Below are 15,967 nucleotides of genomic sequence, written 5' to 3'. Positions count from 1 at the left end.
TTTTATCTTTAAGAAGTCATAGGTTACATTGCTAAATGTATAACATGCACAGTTCTGGCACAGAGTATAAATTGTGTCTTAACACAATAATTAAGTAAACGAGATGAGGTATATATTAACCAGTATGATGTAAATGCTTTTAATTCTATATGAAATCAGCACATTGTACCCCATGAACACATAAGGTATACATGATCTATGCGTTTATGATTTAATAAAAAAATGAAATTGATAATAGATGAATAATCATTTAATTTTAGACTCCTAAACACCAGTTTTTAACATTTGAAATGAAGGATATGAAAATAGTGATTTAGAAAAGCAGGAAATAGTGATGAAATTTGTTCAGATATGGTAAGGTGTTTGTTTTTTTTACTGAGTCATTTGTACATAGATCATAGATACATTTATGCCACTATGGGATTCAATGTGTTGTCTTTTTAAGGAAGGTAGTTGCACATGTGCCCTGTGGCCTGGGGTTGCCTTCCTGGCTAGCCATATTGTTGCACTTCTATCTGTGTGGCTGTTAAGTTTCATGAAAAGAAGGGGGATAAAAAGCAGATTGCTTGATTGGATTATTCCATGAAGCTGGGACACATTTTAAGAGTTGGGGAAAAAGACAGTAATAAAGATACTCTTGAGCATCAAAGGAGCTGTCCAAGGTGAAGATCAGGTCCGTCTTGATGCAATTACGTCAATGAAGTCATTTCAGTAATTAGAGTCTGTGATGACAAGGTACAGGACTGTCATAATAAGTGAATTCCAGCATGTGATTTCCTGTTAATTTGATCTGAGTATGGCTTCTGGGTCAGGCCATCATGCACCTTTGTTTGTCTTTAGATTCCTGTACTTATCAGAATCAATATATTTCAAGCAGAACTTGGTTTGTGAGAACCATCTTTCTGGCTCTCCTCTCCCTTGCCTCTCCTCTCTCTCCCTCTTTCTTCCTGTTCTTTTTTTGTTCCAAATTATTATCCCAAATGGCATCTATGTTAACATGCTTGGAAATGTGAAGCCACCCCGAGTATGGAAATTAATAGAGTTGGTATGCAAAGCAGGCCCATAAATGTGATTGCTTCTGTAATCTTCACGACACCAAACAGCTTTTAATTCACTGCTGAGAAGCTGGAAACAATCATACTTTGGGGGATCTTTTTAATTTAAACTAGGCCATACTGTACATTCCAATATCACAGTTTTGTATGTGTGTGTGTGTGTGTTTAATCCCCTCAGCAATTAAGTAGGTTATGGTTGTTGGTTTTGTGTAAGCTAGTAAATGCTAAATGGGACTAGGTTGATTATCAATGATAGCATATTCAGGAAAAGTCAGTGACATGAGAATTGAGGACATTTAAAATTTTTATGCTTGTGTGAGCTGTCAGGTCAGCGAAATTTGATTAGTGCCTCTTTAATAAAGCTCTATGTACCTCTATTCTTGTGTAGGATACAAAGAACAGGTCAGGTGAGGTACGCCGAAGCTCATCTCAAATCAATGAACACAGATTGCTATAAGGGTAGACCCTGTGGATGAGGTTAATTGTGCCTAAGTGAAGAAAACATATTTCAAATATTTGAGAATGCCTATTAAATGTTGTTTTAGAAAATCTGGATTTCCAGAAATAGCAGCAGCAATGCTTAGCTCTATTCCACTTGCAAAAGAAAATTAAGAAGGCCAAAATGTTGAATGGGCTTCTCTTCTCAAATATTTAAAGCTAGTGTCTGTCTCTCTATCTATCCCTCTTCCCTTCCCTCTCTCCCCCAGTTCTCCCTCCCTTTTCTCTTAATCTCAATTTTTAAAAAGTAATTTCCTTTTGATTCAATACAAAACCCTTCACTCTCTAAATACGTATCAACCAAGAAACCAATGAGTGGTTTCTGCTCTCAGAATGAAGGTGCTGGTGACCAGCTAACATCTGAATGACAAACAAAAAGACTCAAACCGAACTGGAAGGTTTATCAGTGCTTAGATGCCAGAGATCCGGGAAATAGTTAGGGATGTTTTAGCAGCCTATAAATATGAGTTGATATTGTCAGTTGTGATCAAGGTTAAAAAACCTAAGCTAGTAGTATTATAGCATTTACATTTTTCCTTTGTCTTTGCAATGTTTAAGAGCTTTGGTTACCAGCCATTGTGAAGTTTTGCGTTGTAGGAGGTATGAACATGGTCTTGTCCATCAACCGCACAGCATCTGTACTGTTTGCCATTCTGTAAAGTTGTCTGAGGTTGCCGTCTCTTTGTCTGGCAGGCGCTATATATCTGCTCATACCCTAGACTTGTATCCAACCAACTCGGTGTTCAGCTTTTAGCAGCTTGTATGAAATGTTTATTCTGTGGATGGCTTCCTGCTATCTTTGTTCAGACAGTAATATCTCCTTTTATCCTTTTTCATTTTCCTCTTCAATTTCCAATGACTTATCTTTTTCTGCTTTAAGTGTTACTAATGGTCACCTTCACTCCTTTTATTTCCCTAATATTTTATTCACTGTTCACTCCGATACATCTTTCTCTCAGTTGTTCTAAAGCCTTTTATTTTCTTCACATCCAAATAACTCTTTATTCTACTCTCCTTTCCACTAACTAGACTTGCTTTCGACTTTAAAGGGCCATTTTTCAACAAGCTGCTAGGATCAAAACAGAGTATCCCAGTATTTCTTCTAATGTAACCAGGGGAGCCCTTTCATTTTATCTTTCACGGCGTGATGCGAAGCCCCCAACTCGTGACAAGTTGGGCAAAACTTTGTTGGCTTCATCTCAGTTTTGAAAGCTTAGCTGGGAAGATGTGGTCATTCCCATTTTTCAGTGAGAATTATGAGACAAAAGGAGAAGACAGCTTAGAAGGCAGCAACTCTACCTGCCAGTGGTGACTTAAAAAACAAAAAGCCGCAACTCAGGAGGGAAACATCCCTTCCAGGTCTTTGGACTCAGGGAGGAATCTGTAAAGGGTTTATGGGAGGGGTTCCCTAGACGCTTGACCCCCAGAACTCTCCCAAATTGCCTGGTGTGGGAATTCTCGCTTCTCCTAAAATCATGAGATTCTGGTAGTGTTGGACAGCAACCCCAGAGTAAAAGACTCCTCAGACTTAAAAGAATAGCTGCCCTGGACAGCTGATCAGCCACCCAGCAGGGGTGGGACAGTGCCAAGTGAGGAATCATGACTGCCTCATGTTCTTCAAAATTATAAAGCAGAAAATTCTACTCTGCCCCCATCAGCTCAGACAGACCTTTCTGGCATGTGAGGGATCTGTGGTCTTGGGGTTCACCAGGAGAAGCCACACTCATGACCTTCCAGCCTGTATTAGTAGGAGTGTGTTCAGCCTCCAGTGTCTGGAAGGAAGACCCTATTGGCTACCCAGCCACTATTCAGGATTATACATTTCTTTCCCCTTGGGCATTACTTATGAGACACTCTTCTTGGGCCTCACACAAAGACACAGACAGAAGATATAGAGACCCAAATTGCCACACCTAAGTTTACCTGCAACACAGCCTATAAAATCACACCTTCTGTCATTACTTAGGATAGGTGAGGCCACACTGAGGTACCACACAGCCCCACCCACATGATGCAGACGCCAGTCAAGTTCCTGCCTTGGGGAACTCCCCTCCACATGGGTGCTGTCCATGCAGGAGCCTGAGAACCCAGACTACATCCAGCTGGGTCCTGCTACCTTGTGGTTTCTAGTATCTTCTATCACTGAGCTGGTGGGCGGGCACAAGAAAGAATGTGGGGAAGGTACCCCAGATGCTAAATTACCTCAGCTCGACACTGACATATGTTATTTCTGTTCACGTTCTGTTGGCAGACCTGGTCATGTGGTCAGTCTAACTGCCAGAGAGGCCGGGAAATGTGCAGGAACACAGGCATGTCAGTGCCTGATCACCAACTCTACGTAGAGCTTAACAAAATAATGTTGACGTTGCCCAACAACGTCAAAAAAGAGACTCCTAAAGCAGCCCTCTGGCTCAGTGGGTAGGGCGCCCGCCCCATATACCAAGGGTGGTAGGTTTGTACCCAGCCCCAGCCAAACTGCAACAGAAAAATAGCCGGGTGTTGTGGCAGGTGCCTGTAGTCCCAGCTACTCGGCAGGCAGAGGCAAGAGAATAGCCTAACCCCAGGAGCTGGAGGTTGCTTGAGCTGTGACACCACAGCACTCTACGGAGGGTGATAAAGTAAGACTCTGTCACTAAAAAAAAAGAAAAAAAAAGAGAGAGAGAGAGAGACTCCTGAAAGAGATAAATAGAACACAGAGGAGGTGACTGGGCTTATGTAGGATGAAGTTTGACAGTTTAAGCAGTTTAGGTTGGTGCCTGTGCCTATGGCCTGCTTTTCTTGGTGAATGATGCTTCCCACTGAGGAGGGTGGCTTCTTCCCTGCTCCCTCTTGGTAACGGGAGGGACCTCTCCTTCTTATGCTCCTAATAAGTATGGACTCCCATTTCTTCCTCCTTATAGTATAACATGGTTGTTAAGATCACAGAGTTTTAAACTCTGATTGACTGAGGTTCAAACATCCACACCGTTATGTATTAGCTGTGTGACTATGAGTGAGTTATCTGAATGCTCCACGTCTGCATTGTCTAATCTCCTGAAGAAGGATGATGGCAATCCCTGCTTCTAGGGCTGGTGCTTCAGTGGAGGGAAGGAGGACATGCTTAGAACATGGTCATGAATAAATGGAAGCTGCTGCTGTTACCATCACTGTTGCTATTGCTGTTCTGGTTAGTATTATTACTTTTACTTTCATGATAAACCTTAGATACATTTTCCTGATAAGGGCAGTGGTAACTTGGCTTTGAAGACTGGTCATGTTGACCAGGGAAAATCTGAAGAGATGAAGACTCCTCTAGAGCAGTGGTTCTAGGATGTTTGAACTTCTGGTCCATCTTTTGTTTTTTCAGAAATCTTGGATTATTAAAAGTATATATATTTTTAATTTCTTTAAGCCTGGATGTGGAAAAAAATAAGTAAATAAAGAAGGATAGGAAAGTACTACTGTTTACTCTGGGCAAAATTTTCTTTTAAAAGGTCACTTGGCATCAAAAAACAAACAAAAAGAAATAAAGACCAATTACAGAAGAAAAAGTAGTTCTTTGAATAAGTTTGCTTTGTGAAAATACACCACCTACCTCATTTTGCTGGAAAGCGCTGATCTAAGGTGTTAGTTGGATGTTGCTGCTGCTCTTGGCTTATCTAATATTCTTCTGAAATTTCAATATGTTCATTTTTCTGGAGCAGCATAGATAATTCTTAGCATACTTTCTCAAGAAGGACTATATGCCAATGCTGGCAAGTGTGCACACAATCGGGGGCAGATGTTTGCATGCGAGGTTTCCCAGTGCCCTGCAGTATTCTTGACCTTGATAACTGGTATCTCAGGGTTGAGGGCACCCTGGAACCTCACCATAGTCCTAGGGGAAAGACATTGTCCTGCGGGCATTACATACATGAGGGTAGATAAGGCTGCGCCAGGGGGAGTGACATACCCAAGGAGGTCCTGTTGCTTATAATTGTGACTTCAAGATTTGAAGCTGAGATTTCAGGACCCTGGTTTTTATCCAGAGTTTTCTGGTCTAGTGTCTTTTAGTTTTTCTTGATTTTGGTAGTAACACAGGAGGGAAATTTGCCGCTTCATTTTCCCATCACTTTCATCAACCTGAATCACAAAGAGGACTTCTGTTGTCTATTTATTGCTGTTCATAGCTAAGTTCCTCTTTTCTCCACACTATAGAGAAAGAAGTTCTTTTTTTTGTTTGTTTTGGATAGATCCGGGGTCAAATCATCCATGACCCTTGCTCCTGACTTTCGGCCCTCCCCATGAATTCCTCTCACCAGGACATTGCTCGGTCACGCCACCGAGACACTGACCTTGGTTAGCCGCCGGGTCCTCAGTGGAGCTCATGGAGTCGCATTAATCATATTTGTACTTAACATACATGAGTCATGGCTCTGAGGGTGTTTTTAATTGACTGTAAATCAAACAGGGAACTTGAAAAATGAAAGCAATTAATGAAGAAGCAGTGGGAGAGGTGTTTTGCATTCTAACGCAGGAAATACACTGCCGGTGAGTTAAATGTCAAAACGAAGGCCTTTTTGACTCCGCTGAAAAGATTTCATTTCGATGGTTAATAAATGGATGAACTTTCCCACTCGGCAGGTGGAGACGCGCCTGGTTACTGAGTTCAGGATCACTTAGGCTTTACCTGGCTCTGTTCTCTGTCTGGAGAACTTTCTGGATTCTTTTGTTTTCTTTTTTTTTTTTCTTTGTGATTTTTAAAAATGACAATGATGATTTTCTTTCTAGTTTCTGGTCATCCTTCATACTACTGTCTTGTATTTACTTTCAGGTGGAGAGACTGATTAACTGATTTGTGAAATTATTTAATGTCAACTGTACTGCTATCTGAGTAGAGATGAACAGGGTCGGGGTTTCAAGCAGTGTGTTTATTTCACGCTGTTGTGATATGCCAAGGAGAATTACCCTGAGTCATTCAGTCATTCTGTCATTATGAAGTTGATTGTACTTTGGGTCAGAATGTGAACTCCTATTTACATTAATAAGAATTGTTCCTGTGTTTACACGGAGCTCTGTAGAAAACCTAGTATATTTTACAAGTTTGCCCTTCCCTCCCACCAACGTATTTGTAACAATGTAGCAATCCATCAATTAATATTTATTAGGCATCTCATAAATGCATTATACTAACTACCTCATAAATGTGAAGTAATATAATAAAATGACTGTAAGATAAGAAATGAACACATCTGCACATCAGGGAGAGAGATAATAAAATGCTTAGGGAAACTTTCCTTGGCTTGGGATTCTAACTTGTACTTTGAAGAATGAGAAATGTAAGAAGTAATGAACTTGACCACAGGAGGAGCGTACTTGGCATTAGTTTTTCATTTTTAATTTAATTTTTAATTAAATAATAACTATACATTTATGGGGTACAATATGATTTGATATACAATGTGGAATGCTTAAATCAAACTAACATAACCATCACCTCACTTTTTTTTTGTGGTGAGACATTTATAATTTACTCTGAGTTATTTTGAAATATACCCTTGCATTGTGCACGTTAGGTGAGATCCCACCAAATGTCCTCCCTCCTCTCACCAATGACCTTCCCTCTTCCCCTCCCACTTGTTAGACTATATGTGTGTTTTAGCATTCATATGAGAGTGTATTTATATATTGGTTTCCTAGTACTCAACACTGGATACTTTTTTTCCATTCTTGAGGTACTTTAGAAGAATATGTTCCAACTCCATCCAAGTAAACATAAAAGATGTAAAGTCTTCATCATTTTCATGGCCAAATAGCATTTCATGGTATACATACCCCACAGTTTGTAGTGCCAAAGTAAGTGAAATACCTGGGAATTTCTCTAACAAAGGATGTGAAAGATCTCTATAAAGAGAACTCTGAAACCCTGAGAGAAGAAATAGTAGAGGGTGTTAACAAATGGAAAAACATACCATGCTCAGCACAGGTTTTCTTACCAGCAGAATGAAAGAGGAAACAAGGAGTGACTAGAAGCGTCCCACTGTCAGCCCTTGTGCTAAATTTGCCCCACAGGGACATCCTGTAGCTCAGGGTGGGCATCTGAGATGTTTAGTAAAAGAGATTAGGCCTTAACATTGAGAATTTCACTTTTACAAATTTCCAATATCTCAGTAGTCTTGCCTTCCAGGGTGTAGATTCCAGAGGCAGGCTGCCTGGGTTCAAATCCAAGTTCAGCCCTTTATCAACCAAGTAAATTAGGCAAGTTGGGCGGGGGGTGGGGGGGCAAAGGGAAACTCTTTTTCAAGTGTTCTTGGGCCAGCTGAGCCGTGTGCCTATGCCTAAACCAGTCATGACGCCCAAGAAGACCGTATTTTTACAAGACATGTCTGGGAAAGTGGACAAGCTGTTTTCTCAAGGAGATAAACGAGGCTGTGCTGGAAAAAGCAAGAGTCCACCACGAGAGTGCTGCCCGCGGTGGCCGGGGTCCCTTTCAGTACACAGCTCCCATGACCCCAGCACACACGCAAATGGAAATGCCTTTTAGGTGGCAGGGCACAAAGACAGCCATCACGCCGGGTTTCTTGCTGGTGCTGCTGGTGAGCAGATTGCTTAATTAAGGCTGTCAAATTCTAAACGTTGCCATATGGCCTCACTCTTCAACCTGTTGAGTGCCTTCACTCACATGGGGTCGGCATAAATCTTTTTTATTTCTGTTTTTCTTCAAGGGCTTAGGAATACAGGAACATACGGATGTTACGGAAGCATCTCCTAATTGAAAGTGTTACAACTACATGAATTGGGCTGTAAGTCATCAAAATATAAATTAGGAAAGATTAAGCATGGCTTTCAGTAGTCTGGGAAGGCAGAAGTCCTTCTTATTCTACAGTAGATCAAATCTCTCCACGGTCCAATAATTGGTGTGCAGAGCCTCTGATCTGTCCTTTCCACTTTGATTTTCACGGAAATGTTTGTTGGCTGGAAAGCAAAAGGGCAGGAGATGCCAATACTTGCCGGTCACAGTATCCCCAAGAGCTTTTGTATCTGACTAAATTCACATTCTCCTTCTGGAGATAAAATAGAGAGGAGAGGAAAAGACATTTATTATGGGTTTTGTTTTCCTTTTAATAATTTATACTTATTACATTTAAATTAAATTAAAATAATTAGCCAATTATTCAGGAAATATTGAGTGGTCCCCTTCTTTGTGCTGGACCCTGTGCTAAGAACAAGGGGTAAAGATTTGAACCAGATCAAAACCTGTTTCTCCTCTGGTGGACTTTTCATTCTAGTGGAGAGAGGAGACAGGTGTGATGGGGCAAAGACCCGAGCATGCTGGGAAATGGTCCATGGTGGGATGAGGGTAAGAACTAGCAGGAAGGAAGGAAGACATGGTCATGTGACAGAGTTTCTGCATGGCTACTGTAGGACAGGGGCTCAAAGATTCTTCTGAGCACCTGGACTGTGGGAAGAAACCAGCCAAGTAATGATAAGGAGGGTGCAGAAGGGACCAGCTCATGCCCAAGCCCTAAGATGGGAACATACTGTGATCCAGAAAGGAAGCTACTACTTTGTCATGTCAATCACCTCAGTAGCCCTGTGAAACAGGACTCTAAACCCCATTTTATAAATGAGGGCTTAGGGCAGTGGTTCTTAACCTTCCTAATGCCTCCTAATGCCGCGACCCTTTAATATAGTTCCTCATGTTGTGGTGACCCCCAACCATAAAATTATTTTCGTTGCTACTTCATAACTGTAATTTTACTACTGTTGTGAATCATAATGTAAATATTTGATATGGAGGATGTATTTTCATTGTTACAAAGGGGTCGCAAGAGAACCACGGGCTTAAGGGTTGATTAGAGTCAGAGATTGCATAGGTTTGCCGAGGGTGGGCAGTGCGCTAGGATCTTCCGACTCCACAGCCAGTGTTCCTTCCATATGGAACGCTGCATCCCGTCGGGGAGTTTCTCCCCACAGTGGAATGTGCCGTCTTTCCCTCTGAGGACAGACTTGGGTGTCCTCGGCAGCTTCCCTGTCTTGCTGGAATGAGCTCCCACGCTGTATGGTCCATCTCTGTCACCCAGAGTGGGTGGCAAACTTCCAGCTCCTCGCTGTCCTCACCCGTGAAATGGAGATGGTATTGCAAGGATTGAGCAAAATGTCTTGTGCAAAGGGATCAGGACAGTGCCTGTCACCATCTAACTCCATCTGAAAGCTGGTTGATTTTACTGCTGACAAGGCCGGGGTGCAGGTTCTCTGCAGAATGGTGTTGATGGGACATGCAGAGCTGATGTTTATCAAAGAGGACGCACAGAGTCAAAAGAAGCACATTGTCTTCGTGATCTCTCCGAGGCGCCCTTTATGGCATTTTTAGGTCCTAAGGGTACTTGTCTATCACCTGCATCACTACCACTCTTCTCCCCCATGCTTGGTCTCTTTAGGTTAAACATTAAAAGTATGGTCCCCGAAAAAAATTAAGAAATGATTCCTCCCAATTTTAGGTGCAGATGAGTTCTACACTTGAGGAAGACTGTCAATTGCTCACGCTGTACGCACACAACTCCGCCAGGGGGCCTAGGGCAGGGCCCTGCAGCAAGCAGATGGATATTTCCGTGTTAAAACATGAATATTTACCCTAAGCACGGTAAATAAAGACCACAAATAACATCACGTCAGTTCAGGTTGGCGTTTGCTGCCAAATGAGTTTTGCAAAAACACTGTTGGTATGCTGAGCTTCTTGGATTTCAGAATTGCAGACTGCACTCCTTAGAACACTCCCTTAAAAAGTCACAGACCTAAATCCTGCCAAGACACTCGGTTGGCCTCTTCACATCATGGACACTTCTGGGGGCAGAAGAGTGTCGTGGCCCAGCCTCCTCCTCCAACCCCTCTGCTACTTGTGAGCAACTTGGTAAATGATGCCTTGGCAGGCCACCCTGAACACCGGCCAACTGCTGCACCAGCCTGTTTCTTTTCCACTGGAAGCCAAAACAGTTGTCAGCCGTCCGGATTCCTCTTAACTGTGCTTGTCAGCTGATTCTGAAGACCTCCCAGAGGATCTATTTTTAGCTAAAACTGGTTTTGATTTTCATATGTATACATTAAATTCCACAGCGGAGGGGAGATTCCAAATGAGGAAACACTGATTCTGAGTACCATGAAAGAAATAATTAGTCCTTAAAAAACAGTTCAAAATATGAGTCAAAACCTCCAAGGAATGTGGTTAGCACTGCATTTTTTTTCCCTGTGGAAGGAAGTTTATCAAATTAAAACAGAGTGAGAGCAAGTGGGGATAAATAATGCTAAGAAAGGAGTAAGGATAGGGAAGGCTGAAATTAGGGAGCAACTAGGTTCACCAGATGTGTGTTCATGGGGACATGTGGCCAAGTAGCCAATCCATCTCCCCAAAGGGGCATGGAGGGCAAGGCCAGGACGAGCCCCTGTCCCTCCCTCCCTACTCAAGAGGGAGAGTTAGAAGCATCAGCTCCTAGATCAAGGCATGACAGCTTTGATTACACTACCAGGGTTTTGTCCATTTGGGAGCAAGACCAAGACAGTTCTAGAATGAGAAAGGCCCAGGGTAAAATTATGCATTGAAGTATTTTATCTATATCATAATTCACCTGCTTTGCTTTGGGGATAGCCTAATTCAGACCTCTTGCTCTCATCATACCCAGTTTTGGTCAGGTACATTTATAGAGATACATGTAGCCTACTTCTGTCCCTAAGGAGCAATGGGATTGGGTTCTCTGTTAGAAAGTTTTTTGTCAACGACAATTACCATTTGGTGACTTGGTTAGGTTTCTGAGAAACCCCTCACTAAATTAAGACTTTAAAGAAAGGTGTTTAATTAAAATGGAATTGGAAACTGTGTGGTTACAGGTTCATACAAAGACTTGAATGACAAAGCTCCAGAAAGGACAGTAACTAGAGATACCCAAGGGTTCGAGCAGTGGGAAGCAGTGGAGTCAGGACTCTGCTTTTCAAACGTTTAGAGTGAAAGACTGTATTTGTTCCATTTTGTTTTTCCTTAAAGTATCGCAGATCAGTACTTTTGTTAAAAAAAAAAAAAGGAAAAAGTCAAATGCAGTTTTGAAAAGGCTAAAAACATGACTCATACAAAATATAAAGTGAATGCATCAACTATTTTATTCATCTCAGCAATTAAAGAGGAAACTAATAAGATGATAAGTGCAATTGAAGAGCTAGTTATTTGTAAGCAATTTAATGATAAAGAATAAGTTTCCTAGGCTACATTCAAAACTGGTCAATGCCCCACAGGACAAATAATTATAACCTCTTGTGTTATTTTTCCTACTGAATATTATTCGCATTTCTACTAGATAGAAATCTATAAATTAACACATAACTTCATTGAGTCTGCAACCTTCAGTGAGGATTAAGCAAGGAGGTGAACAAATTTCATTTTCCCAGGTAATTAAATCATCCTCATATGGATGTGTTAATGCCTGCATATGGCACCCACATTTTAAAGTGTTAAGCAGTTTCATCTTAAGACTATAATAAACATTACTTAAAAAATTAAAACTCAAATATGTACATTTAATAAAAGAAAAGTTTTCAAGAAAATGAATTTACGAAATGTCACATTGTTTCCAATTTCTGTACTGATGTCATGGGCCCTTTGACTAGAGACTGAGCTTGGATCTGTGGACCACACTTAGTCTTCCGATGCCTTTATAGGCATTTTTCAGTTCCAAATGCATTCCAGTTTTGGATGGTATTCAAACTCATGGTAGAGAAGCTGATGGGCCTGGCCCTGGGTCAACAGCCCACTCTGTACTCTGGGATCTAGGTCTAGCGACTGGAAGCTCATTCCTTAAACAAAAATCAGAGGCCTCCACATGGTTTCAGAGTCCTGAAAGCTGCCCCAGCTTCTTGTTCTGGGGAAATGTGCCTGTAAGTCATGCTTGAGCATCATTTCAAACATGGGCCCACACTGCTTATAAATATTGCACAGTATGTACAGCTTCCCCAAACATCACCGGAAAACTGGTGTTGATAAAACATTCAGAAACTTAGCAGGTCAGAAGGCAAAAGTCAGGATGAGCACTCACAGGGTCTGCACAGAATAACTTAAGAAAGGCTCAGGTAATTTAAGAAAGCAAACTGATTGGCGTGGGTTAAAGTTCATGACATACTGATCTAGGATCGGCAGACAGGGCAAGATGATGATATTGACATGAGCCTGATAAGTAGGTTATATAAGATCAGTGAGCTGTTTGTCCAGGTGAGCAGACTATTGTCCCAGATAAATGGATCTGCATGAATTTTCTGCAACAGGCAGTTAAATTTTTAGTCTTATCTTTCTCAGGCAGAGATTTCTGTGGAAAAAACAATTAAGTCAGGTTGACCCAGGTGGTCTCAGTCCTTGGTCCTGAGGGCCAGACCATGTGGGGCCGGTGATCTCAATTCTTACTCGTCTGTATTTTTCTAAGTTGTAATTTCCCCAAAACCTGTCTGTGTATCACTGTTCCACCAAATGATAATAGGAATGCCATGGGGGGAACACATTTTGGAGTTAAATAATTTTGGGAAATTCTGGGGGTTGATTTTTTTTTTTTTTAACTAAAGTTTCCTTGAGGCCTTTACAATGTGGAAATGCAAAGTACATGTTCCAGAAGATGTGCAGACATAGCCCAGAATCGAACCCCTCCCTGTTTAAAGAAAGCTCGTTCACTTCTCCCTAAACTGTACGGGTTCACACTCACTCACCTCTACCCAGGTATTTTAAAACTTCTACTAGTCAGACATACATAAACAAATCACCCAGGGGATAAGGGACTCCTGAAGTTCTGGGACTCTAACTATACCTTAGTTCCTGAGGAGAAGGGAAGGTAGAAATGCATTTTTTAAATTCTTTATTATTATGCTGAGCTAGTAGGAAATAAGATCTCATAAAATGCTTGAAAATGTGTATATGTAGCTTTCAAATGTCTTTGTGTGGTATAACTGGTGTAGAGTCAGGCTCAGAAGCCGGGCTTTCTGAGGCACAAGGAAACTTCACCTCTCCTGCTCTGCAGTGGCACCTGTCACCCAGACTAACAGCATCTCAAGGTGGGTGGGAATCTCCCAGACCTGAAATCCTGACTTACCTCTACCCAAGACTTACAGTTAAGTGTCTGCAAATTAGAAAGCCGTTTTTTCGGCTCTGTAAGCCCTGGCTTTCAAGATTTGTGTTTCACTAAAGTCTTTAGAGAAAGAATCTTTCTCTCTCTTTGCTCCTAATCCTCCCTAAGGCAACAGATGCCTCTGGCAAAAGAGGGGAGAGGTCAACTAGGAAAAAATTGAGAAGAAAGGGACAGACCTGCATCTCAGGGAGATTGTTTCTGTTACACCAGAACAAAGCCAGGCTTACAGGAAGGAGGGAAGCTCCTCTATAAACAGGAGCAGAGAGATTTATTCCAGGCACCCTCCTGTGGGTTGGGACTATGATAGCTTGGCTGCCTGGGTAAGAATTTTCTCAGGGACAAGGAGGGTTTGAGAGGAGTCCAAGCATGGATGTTGGCCAATGATAGGAGGAGACACCAACAGTTGTTATAGAACTTACAGACTCCAGGAGGTTATTGTGGACTGAGCAGAAGAATTTAGATACTTTTATCTTTTACCACTCCAAAGCAATTATGCCCTTCCTGAATATCTGATTTTGATTGATATATCAAAAAGTAGATTGGGCCTGATTATGCTGAGCATTTTAAAAGGCAGGAAACAGGCTTGTCAATGTTAGGTGAGCTACCCAACTTCTGGGAGGCTATAGGGCTTTCTGTTTACTCACATTTCCCCATTTGCTCATGCAGCCCTACTGCCCTGCCTGATGCCAACTGCATCCTTGCTCTTCACAGCCAGTTTGTTCCTCTTTCTCATAGCCCCCTCCCACCTCATAGCCCCCTCCCACTCCCTCACATCTCATAGTCCCCTCCTACCCCCTCCAACCCCACCCCCCATCTCTCCACCCCCAGCTCCACAATATTCTGGGGTGGGAATAGCAGGCCTTGCCTACATCCCAGGCTGTGGCCTTACTTACTGATATTACAGCTCTGGTCCTCACAGTACTGGGGGCAGTTAAGTGGCCAGCTCTGAGGCCTGAATGCTTGGATTCAATGCCAGCTCCAACCCTGGCTAGCTCTGTAATCTGGGTGAAGCTTCTTAGCTTCCTTGAGCTTCAGTTTCTTTTCAAAGAGATACTGAAGGTAAATCAGAGGCTGACTTACAGCCGTTGCTCAGCCAATGGTGGTGGTGTATATCCGGTATCGTCATCCGATCAGGGGTCCCCAAACTTCACTTTGAGCCCCGTGAGCAAATGATCCACATCGATGATGTATGTACATTTCCCAGCCTGTTGGCATCACCCTAGATGGTGTTTCCACTTTGTAGTGAGAGCCGTTTGCTCCTCAAGGCCCTCATCCTCCTTCCCTTCCTCCTTAAACCCTGTAAACTGGCTCCCGGCAAGGAACCTAGATGAGGGGCTAGAGGTTTTACGTTTATTATAAAATGTCTCTTGCCACACTGATGTACTACCAGGCTGGTTCAGTGGTCCTAAATTGGATGAGTGTTGTACCCACCATGGGGTTTCTCTAGTTCAGCCTGAGCATATACAAAGCTGTTTGAATGGGAGCATTTGCTCTGTTATTTTGGTGACGGATCGAGGGAAATGGAAAGTAGCAAATTGCTTTGTTTTGGGACCTTTTCCAGATCCATCCTGGTTAGGGACAATACTTGGTTGATTGAAGAAGGGCAGCTGCTCCTCTGATAGCCTAAATCATTGGCTAATGGTGCCTGATTAGCAAGCGTGCCACACTCACTGCGCTGAGAAGCACCTTATAATTATAAATTAATACCTTTTCTATTACACATCGATACGAGGCTAAATTTTATAAGTTGATCAGCTCTTCATGACTAATATTGGCATGAATATCAACTCTACTTTTATGACATCAAGGTAAAAATGTATCCTTCAGAAAGTCGAGATACAACTCCTGCCTTTGAGTGAAGGAGGTTGCTCTCAGAACCTCAGTTTTAACATCTGTCCTTCTGACTGAATGATGCCCGACATGAGGCGCTTTGACAACCCAGTGGGATAAATTCTGTGGAGCATCTTAGAAAGCCTGTAGATGTTATACCCGGTGTCCAGTGCCTCTCCAGATCCCTCTCCAGGTTATGTTGACCCCTTCGAGTGGAATGAATGGTTGCCCTGCCTATTTCCAACATTGGTTTCCAGAGTTTTGTTCCTGCTGCTGTTCTTTATTCTTGTGTAGTATGTTTGGAAGAGGCAGGTAGCCAAGGACGATCAATGGCTGGGCATATCTGAGGCTTCGTGTGAGTGTGTGGGTCTGTGGCAACTTCCGTCTGCCCCTTGGGCTTTCTCACACAGGGTTCACCATTGTGAAGGCCATGGGTTGGGATCTCCAGAAAGCCAACCCTGAGAGGGAGATTGT

At 42.4% G+C, this 15,967-nt stretch overlaps 1 protein-coding gene across 4 annotated transcripts in view; it reads left to right on the top strand.

Moving 5' to 3' along the window:
- The window catches only part of CDH13 (cadherin 13), a 964,648-nt gene that overhangs the window by 198,615 nt on the left and 750,066 nt on the right, over positions 1–15,967 (top strand). The gene's annotated exons all lie outside the window — the stretch shown is intronic.

The sequence above is a fragment of the Otolemur garnettii genome, unplaced genomic scaffold (genome assembly GCF_000181295.1).
Source record: "Otolemur garnettii isolate 467f Iridium unplaced genomic scaffold, OtoGar3 scaffold00047, whole genome shotgun sequence".
In the NCBI taxonomy this organism is placed as follows: domain Eukaryota; kingdom Metazoa; phylum Chordata; class Mammalia; order Primates; family Galagidae; genus Otolemur; species Otolemur garnettii.
Note: the sequence above shows the minus strand (reverse complement) of the source record. Positions and strands in the feature narration are given on the sequence as shown.